Below are 8,993 nucleotides of genomic sequence, written 5' to 3' on the forward strand. Positions count from 1 at the left end.
GAGTAGCCGCGATAGACGATGCAATCGTTGGAGCAGCTCCTTGGAGGTGGAGGACGGGGCGGCTGAACCGGCAGGACGGCGAGATGGACGACGGATCCTCATCTGGGGAGGTGTACGAGGGACGTCGAGCTGTTGTGGTGGATGAAGTCATCGGGGAAGAGGCTCCGGCTGGGCAGCAGTGACGTGGCGGACGGAGGAGGGTGGGGTTTCGCGGCTGGAGCGGAGAGGTTATGGCGGCCTGGGATTTCGAATGGCGAAAAGGGGGCGATGGGAGGGGGTGAAGCATGACTTAGGGACGCGCTTGTCCAAAATGTAGGGTGTGTTACAAAAGTACCCCCCACCGATTTGAACTAGCGGCCCTTTCGGCTCAGGGTTAGAAGGGGGATTTCGCGTGTCGGGATTTGGCAGCTGGAGGGATTTTTCGCGCGCGTTGTAATTTCGGGATAGCAAGGCGCGGGTTGTGAAGGCGCCAGTTTTGGGAGCACGATATCTGAATTTTCGGGATATAACAAGACGCGGGTTGAATTTTAGGGACAAGCCTAACATGTAGTAATATTGTACTTGTACATACCAAATCAATTCGCACTTCCCTCAACCAAAAAGAAAACGAAAAAAATAAAACTATTCACACCACACAAAGAGAGAGTCTTGCCCCGTTTTACTATACAAATGCTATTCAAAGATACTCCCTCCTTCCATCTATATAGGGCCTAATGCGTTTTTCGATGCTAACTTTGACCAAATATTAGAGCAATGATATATGACATGCAACTTACACAAAGCACATCGTTAACTTCGTCTGTGAAAGGTTCTTTCAATGATATAATTTTCACATTGTGCATGTCATGTACTATTAATCTTGTCAATAGTCAAAGGCGGTCTTAAAAATCTCATTACGCCCTATATAGATGGAAGGAGGGAGTATGAATCCATGTTATGTCCGATTAATTTTTTTCGCTTTGCTGTATAATGCATGTAACCTACTCATACCAACATTTTAGTGCATTCCAAATGTCTATACTACCGCTGCAATTCGAACTAAATTTGAATTCGCTTCTCTATTTCAATAAGAATCTACAATCATGATTGTTGCCAACTTCAACCATCATTCGTGTATTACCTTAATAACACACCACATGATTACTATAGAGATAGATATGAACTATGTGTACTACATGAACTCGAATTCTATTTTTTGAATACACTTGATGTTGATTCCAAATAATAGTACATTTGATGTACTAACTATATATTCATAATCTAAAGCATGTTCCATATGTACACCGTGTTTATCACACAAAGTATAGTGCCCTGCCCCCTACATTATGACAAGTAATTAGACCTGAGTTGCAAAAGCCACACATTAGCCCAAATTATAATCAATGTTGTACATTATGATATCTTCTTGAAGTATCCGTATCCACCTTTTTATAATGAACTATGATCTTTGTTCGTCTTTTACACCTTCACGATCCTCTTCTATTTGTAGCTAGCTAGCGCTAACTTTCTATCGTGCATGCACACGCCTGCCCCCCTCACACACCCTTAGCGTCCCCTCCATCACACACGTTCATTATTTCTCTTTAGGTCGTCCACCAGCGGTGTGTGTAGGCCCTAGGCTCCTTCTTTCTGGCACACACCGGTCAATATACCTCTCTAGCCAAGTGTGCCTACAACAAACACATATATACTTCCCCTCTTCTCTTCTCACCGTCCATGCCCCCATATGTCCAATACGATTCCACGTAGGTGCACACTCCCGCCCCTCTTTTCATTAGTCACATGCTCGCACACTCCTCCCCCCCTCGACATGGTAGGCCTCTCGCACCACCTCCTAGCCACACTCTCTCCCCCTGTCTACCTCTCCTGACCTTATTTTCTTCTAACACATGCAGGCGTGTATATGAACTGATCTCCCTACATATAGCCAGGTCGAGTATAATTCGTTTTCACCAAGCACCGATACACTTACCTCGCTAGTTATGTCTCTCCTTTTCTCGGACACACGACAGTTGATCTTCCTATGTAGTTACGCATGCTTACCACAACCATATCCTCTCCCCTCATCATCCTTGAATACCTCCCGACCCCTCTCACACACGCACGTGCATAGACAGACAGACATCCCCCGCCCTCTCGTATTGATATTGCACTCATACCCTCCGTTTGTCTAGCAGGCCTCTCCCACCATTTGTGAGACGCCACTCCACCACCAACCCTCCGACGCTCTACCTTTGTCTTTTTCCCAACCTTATTCCTCTGCTACACATATCCATGGATGTCGATCGATCTCCCTCAATACATAGCTAGGTCTCTCTCCTTCCCCAGACATATACTAGTCGACCGGTCTCTACCCCCCCCCCCCACACACACACACCGATAGTCGAACGTTGTAGGTAGGTATCCATGCCACGGAGAAGAACTGCACCTCTGCCCTCTCAAATTCCAGTAGGCCAGACGCCCTGTATCTTTAACGTGGGCAAACACAAATTCGATGGCACTCTTTATTGATCGCGCAGCCACGCACTTCATCCCTGTTTTCAATTCTATCGATATCTCACGTCCATGACTCCGTTTCACACACATTGCATATGTTACATTTTTCTGATTGAGATATCATCAACACATTGCCTTTGTTTCGCACAAACCATCTCTCTCACACCCACCCACGTATGTACCTGCACCTAAAGAAGAAGTGCACGCAGGACGCACGTACTCACGTCTCGTTCCCGGCCACACCTGCGCGGGTACATGATGGAGTTCATTTCTGTATGAAAAGGCAACCCACGTGATAATTTGACGCGTGTAGCGGTTGTTTACTCGAAGGAGGGTCGAGTACCACGCCTAGAATATAAAATGATTGCCGTGGGGAAAATGGAAAATTGGGTTTGTCTCTTGTGAGTCTCGTCACACAATCTCACACAAGGTCCCCGTGGCCTCTCTCTCTCAGCGTTGGTCAGTGATCCGGCCGCATCCCGTCTGCCGGCGGAAAGGGAGGATGTGCATCGTCTCTCCGTTTGACGGCGTTGAGGCAGCTCGTCCCGATCTGCGGTACCTGCCGATCTCTCTGACCAAGCTCTGGTGCGGTAGGGCCCTCGCCACTTGCTCGCTGCCGCAGTATGGGCAGATCCCGGCCGCCGGCGCCCTCCTAGTAACATCCCGACGACCCTCAGGTACAGCTTCCTTCGACCTTGCTCCACTGCCCATCTTCCCACGTTGCTGCATGTGGGTCTTCTTTAGTTGTTTGCTTAAATCGTATCTCGGCCGGCGTACTTTCCATCTTGCAATCTCGTCCTCAAACCATTTTTGATAAACCACCATGTGCTATCTTTCCCTTTTTACATGGAACATGCTTCTTTTTTGTCGGCGTATGTGTCTTCAACTCGTGTTATTGGGCAGTAATTGTTTCCTTTCGACCTCCTTTTGCAAACAGGGCTATGCATTTTCACCTTGTTGCTATTGCGACCTTTTGGTGAACTGCACAAATCACTTTTCTGAAGAGTGTTTTGTGCAGTTCCGCCAAAATGTCACACAGGCAACGGTTTTACATTTCTATGGGACTGCGGAAAGGGAGATTGGTTTTGCTATCCTCCTCATCCAACTCCATGCCTAATCTTCTCCGACAAGAAGTTAGTCCTAAAGAGAGATCGTAGAGGTGATCGGCTTCTATTTATGTGTGTTATGTTTCATCATCTAGTTCCACTATTATTGTAATCACACTGATTGGATATCTTTGCAAACAGGGATGGTCCGCCCGATTTTAGTGGAGCTGCACAAAATGATCGGATTGTGGTGTCCTTCATACACCTCTTTTTTGGCTACAGAGCTGGGTGAAACTAGCTGCCAAGCAATGAACACTGTGCCAAGGAAATGGAGCCATGCCTACAAACAGCATCGATCAATTATATTTTTTTTCTTTATTTGTACACCTTCTCACAACTTTGTCTTTAGTTGTGATGTGAATATTGGCGCTGATCTGCGAACCATTGAGATGCATTAGCCATGGTAGTTTCATTTGTATTTGATGGAATGTTGTAACGAGATAATCTCGAGGCAAGACACATGAATCCTAAGTTGAAACCTTTTTTCATGCGGGAACCAGAGTTGAAACCTTCATAGCATCACAATACAATTTCATCAAAATTATGCGTACATATAAACAAATCCTAAAGGATTGATAGCAATGCCAGAAACAATTCAACTTCGTTTCGCCGACATGTTGGACATCCTTCATCCGGCTCCACCTGCCATGCAGCAATATTGAGTGCACAACACAACTTCAGGGAAAGATTCACCCCGGTCGTTGCGCCGCAGTAGTAATGACTAGTGAGCAGTCAAATCACAGAGCCCCACCTTCGCCACAGTAAGTTGCTCGGACGAAGCAACCATCATTTCTCTGTTCCTTGAATCCGCTGGTACTCCCATATTCCCATAGTAAAGTTGCTCGGGCGAATAAACCATCACTATATCCGCTCACGTGTGATGACCACAGTAGCTATCCATTCAGATTGCATGTTAAAAAAAATAAAGGTCGATAACTAATGCGGCCAACTTTCAAGAAAAACTAATGCGGCACTTCGGGCCAATGCGGCCAGATCGCATTTTGCACAAGAAATTACACACCATGTTTCGTTGACATGTGGTCCCGTTCCAACATATCAGTGAGACGACGGCGAGTAGTAGGAGTATTTCTGAACCGACGTGTAGGCCGGGGCACCCCTTCGTGAACCGTGGCAAACTGGCAACCGTCCACCGATGCTTCGCCTTTCCCTCTCGATTTGGTACTGCTGTCGCAAGCTCTTCCTCTCCCTCCTCCATTTTCCTTCAGCCCTTCATGCTTTCTTCTGCCATTGTTCGATCGTCTTCTCCATGGAGGGAACAGGACGGAAACGACCCCGTTATTCTTGCCCCGATCTGAAAGATGACGTGGTGGAGGAACTCATTGATCGGTGCGACGTCATCACCTCGGCTAGCATGGCAGGTTCGTTCAAGCCCATTCTTGACTCAACTAATAACATCATTACAAGGAACCCAAGAGTCAAGGAATGGTTTGATCTCCCCTATCTTCTTTGTCGTGACCCTGATGACCGGCACCGTCACGACGGAGGCCTCGCCCTGTGCAAGTTGATGCCGCTTGATAATGATACGTATGATGTTAAGATGCCATCGCTTGAGGGCAAGGCCTGGGCAGGCGCAAATGGAGATTGGGTTGTTTACATTGGGTCCAACTGCGAGTGGGAACTTGTGAATATGTACACTCGTGACCGGGTTCCACTTCCAAAAATCTCAGCAGACTGCCCAGAGGTTGAGCACACCGGTATTGTACGCACGTTCAAATACAATCATGGTGACTGTCTTCTATGGAATATAGCAATTTCTCGAGTTCCCACCCGCTCTTGGAATTACAACAACTATGAAGTTGTTGCTATCTTCGACAAGCTTGTTGCCATCGTTGCTGGTTTGACTCGATGGACATTGCTCAAAAATCAGTTTCTGTACATGGATGAGTACTGTGATGCAATTGAATACGAGGGCCTTGTGTTTGCTGCCACCACTCGTGGCACTATTTTTTGCATGGAATCGTTATGATTTTGGTACGTTTGTCTTCCACCGTAATTATAATTGTTTCATCCACATGCATGCGGGTTAGCAAGTTTCCCTTTACTAATTAACCTTCTTCTTGTGTTTCCAAGGTCCTGTGAAAATTCCACCACCTATACTTGAAAAATTTTATAACCAAGGGGGAGATGACGATGGTGATGATCACGAGCATGAGGACTAGCAGCGCCCATATACTCGTTGGCACCTGGTAACTAATTCCGATGAAACATGCATTGCAATAGGTTATTGGATGAGGCCAATCATCAACAATAGTAGTACACTATTTGTACTAGCTTCACATGCTTCGCGCGTCGTCCGGGTGTTTTTACTATAGCCATATTGTACTATGTAACCAGGACCTCGAATCCTCGATACTAGTAGTACTATATAGTAAGTAGTAGGAGTAGTAGGGTGGCATGGGCTAGAACAAGCATTCACGTCCAGGAGTACAGCACACGCCACCAGCACGACTTCCATCTGACACCATATTTCTTGGAGTCCGTGCTAGAGCAATCTCTTCAACCTCATCGTTTCTCTAACTCAGCCATCACGCGGCGGGCGAGGTGGGGGTTTGCCGATAGTCGGTTTCCTCAACTGCGGTCCCACTTGTAAGGCCAACTCCAACGCTCTATCAATATATGGATGTACTCTTCTTCCCAATACAAAAACTTGCATCCATTCTACTCCCTCCGTTCTACTACCTCCGTCCTGGTTTATAGGTCCCTTTTGTACTTTGTGTCAATTTTTGACTAAAGATTTAACTAACAAAATGTTAATGCATGTCAAGAAAAATTATCTCATTGGATTCATATTTGAACATAGTTTTCAAAAATATAATGTTTGGTGACATGCGTAAACATTTTGTTAGTTTAATCTATGGTCAAAATTTGGCATGAAATATAATGGGGAGCAATAAACCCGGACGGAGGTAGTATTTGTCAAAATATATGTGTATCTAGACATGTTTTAGTATATAGGCACATCTATTTTTGGACAAATGGAAGTCAAGTATTTTGGAACGGAGGGAGTACACAATAAATTTTTAAGTTAGCACAACTAGTCTAATCCGAGAGCACAACCGAAGATTTGGTCGGGTTCTTCCTCCTTTTGCCGACACGTGGGACATCCAGCATCCAGGTCGTGTCATGAAAGAAAATAGAGTGGTAGTTGATAAGTTGAAGCCACGAGATGTGCATCTTGGGTTAAACTGTAAATAGAATCTTACTACTCTTGAGTAACTCCAAAAGCGGCCACCGAAGATATTTCTTGGATTTGTTTTTCATCACCAGCACGTCGAGGTGAAAGATGTGCAGGTTTAGTGGGTCCTCTTGCGTTTTCACTGACATGTGGGGCCGCATGTGAGCAAACAGACGATGGGCTCCGCGCGTCCGCTGGCTGGCTGAGAAGAGAGATAGAGGAGTGTTGAGCACGGACTACAGGAAATTTGTTCTACGTAACCAGCACCTTGATATTCGCGTGTGGTTGTTTCTAGAATAAAAAGAAGGAGGTACCTCTACTTATGTTACTCCCACTACGCCTAGCCTAAGGTTAGTAGGTGACCTTGCGCTTGGCTCTTCGCCTCTTCCGAAAGTCGATGGTTCTATAGTAGTGCTTCTGGCAATCTGACACCAAATGAACTATTGCACGTCCACCACTTATAAGCAAAAGTTTCTCCTCGTGCTGCGAGCCACAGCGCACGCTGATACGTCTCCGTCGTATCTACTTTTCCAAATACTTTTGCCCTTGTTTTGGACTCTAACTTGTATGATTTGGATGGAAATACCCGTACTGACGCTGTTTTCAGCAGAATTGTCATGGTGTTGTTTTATGTGCAGAAAATAAAAGTTCTCGGAATGACCTGAAACTCCATGGAATATCTTAGGATAATTAATAAAAAAATCCTCGCCAAAGATGAAGACCAGGGGGGCCACACCCTGTCCACGAGGGTGGGCCCCCCTGGGCGCGCCCCCTACCTCGTGGGCCCCCTGGTGGCCCTCCGACGCCAACTCCAACTCCATATATTGGCTTTCGGGGAGAGAAAAATCAGAGAGAAGAAATCATCGCGTTTTACGATACGGAGCCGCCGCCAAGCCCTAATCTCTCTCGGGAGGGCTGATCTGGAGTCTGTTCGGGGCTCCGGAGAGGGAGATTCATCGCCGTCGTCATCATCAACCATCCCCCATCACCAATTTCATGATGCTCACCGCCGTGCATGAGTAATTCCATCATAGGCTTGCTGGACGGTGATGGGTTGGATGAGATTTATCATGTAATCGAGTTAGTTTTGTTAGGGTTTGATCCCTATATGTTCTGAGATTGATGTTGCTATGACTTTGCTATGCTTAATGCTTGTCACTAGGGCCCGAGTGCCATGATTTCAGATCTGAACCTATTATGTTTTCATGAATATATGTGAGTTCTTGATCATATCTTGCAAGTCTATAGTCACCTACTATGTGTTATGATCCGGCAACCCCGAAGTGACAATAATCGGAACCACTCCCGGTGATGACCTTAGTTTGAGGAGTTCATGTATTCACTATGTGCTAATGCTTTGTTCCGGTTCTCTATTAAAAGGGGGCCTTAATATCCCTTAGTTTCCAATAGGACCCCGCTGCCACGGGAGGGTAGGACAAAAGATGTCATGCAAGTTCTTTTCCATAAGCACGTATGACTATATTCGGAATACATGCCTACATTACCTTGATGAACTGGAGCTAGTTCTGTGTCACCCTATGCTATGACTGTTACATGATTAACCACATCCGGCATAATTATTCATCACTATCCGGTGCCTACGAGTTTTCCATATAATGGTTCTCGCTTATTTACTTTTCCGTTGCTACTGTTACAATCACTACAAAATACCAAAAACATTACTTTTGATGTCTTTACTTTTGTTACCGTTATCACCACTATCATATTACTTTGCTACTAAACACTTTGCTGCAGATACTAAGTTTCCAGGTGTGCTTGAATTGACAACTCAGCTGCTAATACTTGAGAATATTCTTTGGCTCCCCTTGTGTCGAATCAATAAATTTGGGTTGAATACTCTACCCTCGAAAACTGTTGCGATCCCCTATACTTGTGGGTTATCAAGACCTTTTTCTGGCGCCGTTGCCGGGGAGCATAGCTCTATTCTTTGAGTCACTAGGGATTTATATCTGCTGGACACTATGAAGAACTTGAAAGATGCTAAGACCAAGATTTTACCCTCAACTACGAGGGGAGGTAAGGAACTGCCATCTAGCCTTGCACTAGATTCTCCTTCTGTTATAAGTAAGCATGCGACACCTAAACCTGCTACTGCTATGAATTCTGATGTGTCGCATGTTATTGATGATGCCACTTCTGCTATGCATGATACTTATGATGAAACCACTTCTATG

This window comes from Triticum aestivum, chromosome 1B (assembly GCF_018294505.1).
Source record: "Triticum aestivum cultivar Chinese Spring chromosome 1B, IWGSC CS RefSeq v2.1, whole genome shotgun sequence".
Lineage (NCBI taxonomy): Eukaryota > Viridiplantae > Streptophyta > Magnoliopsida > Poales > Poaceae > Triticum > Triticum aestivum.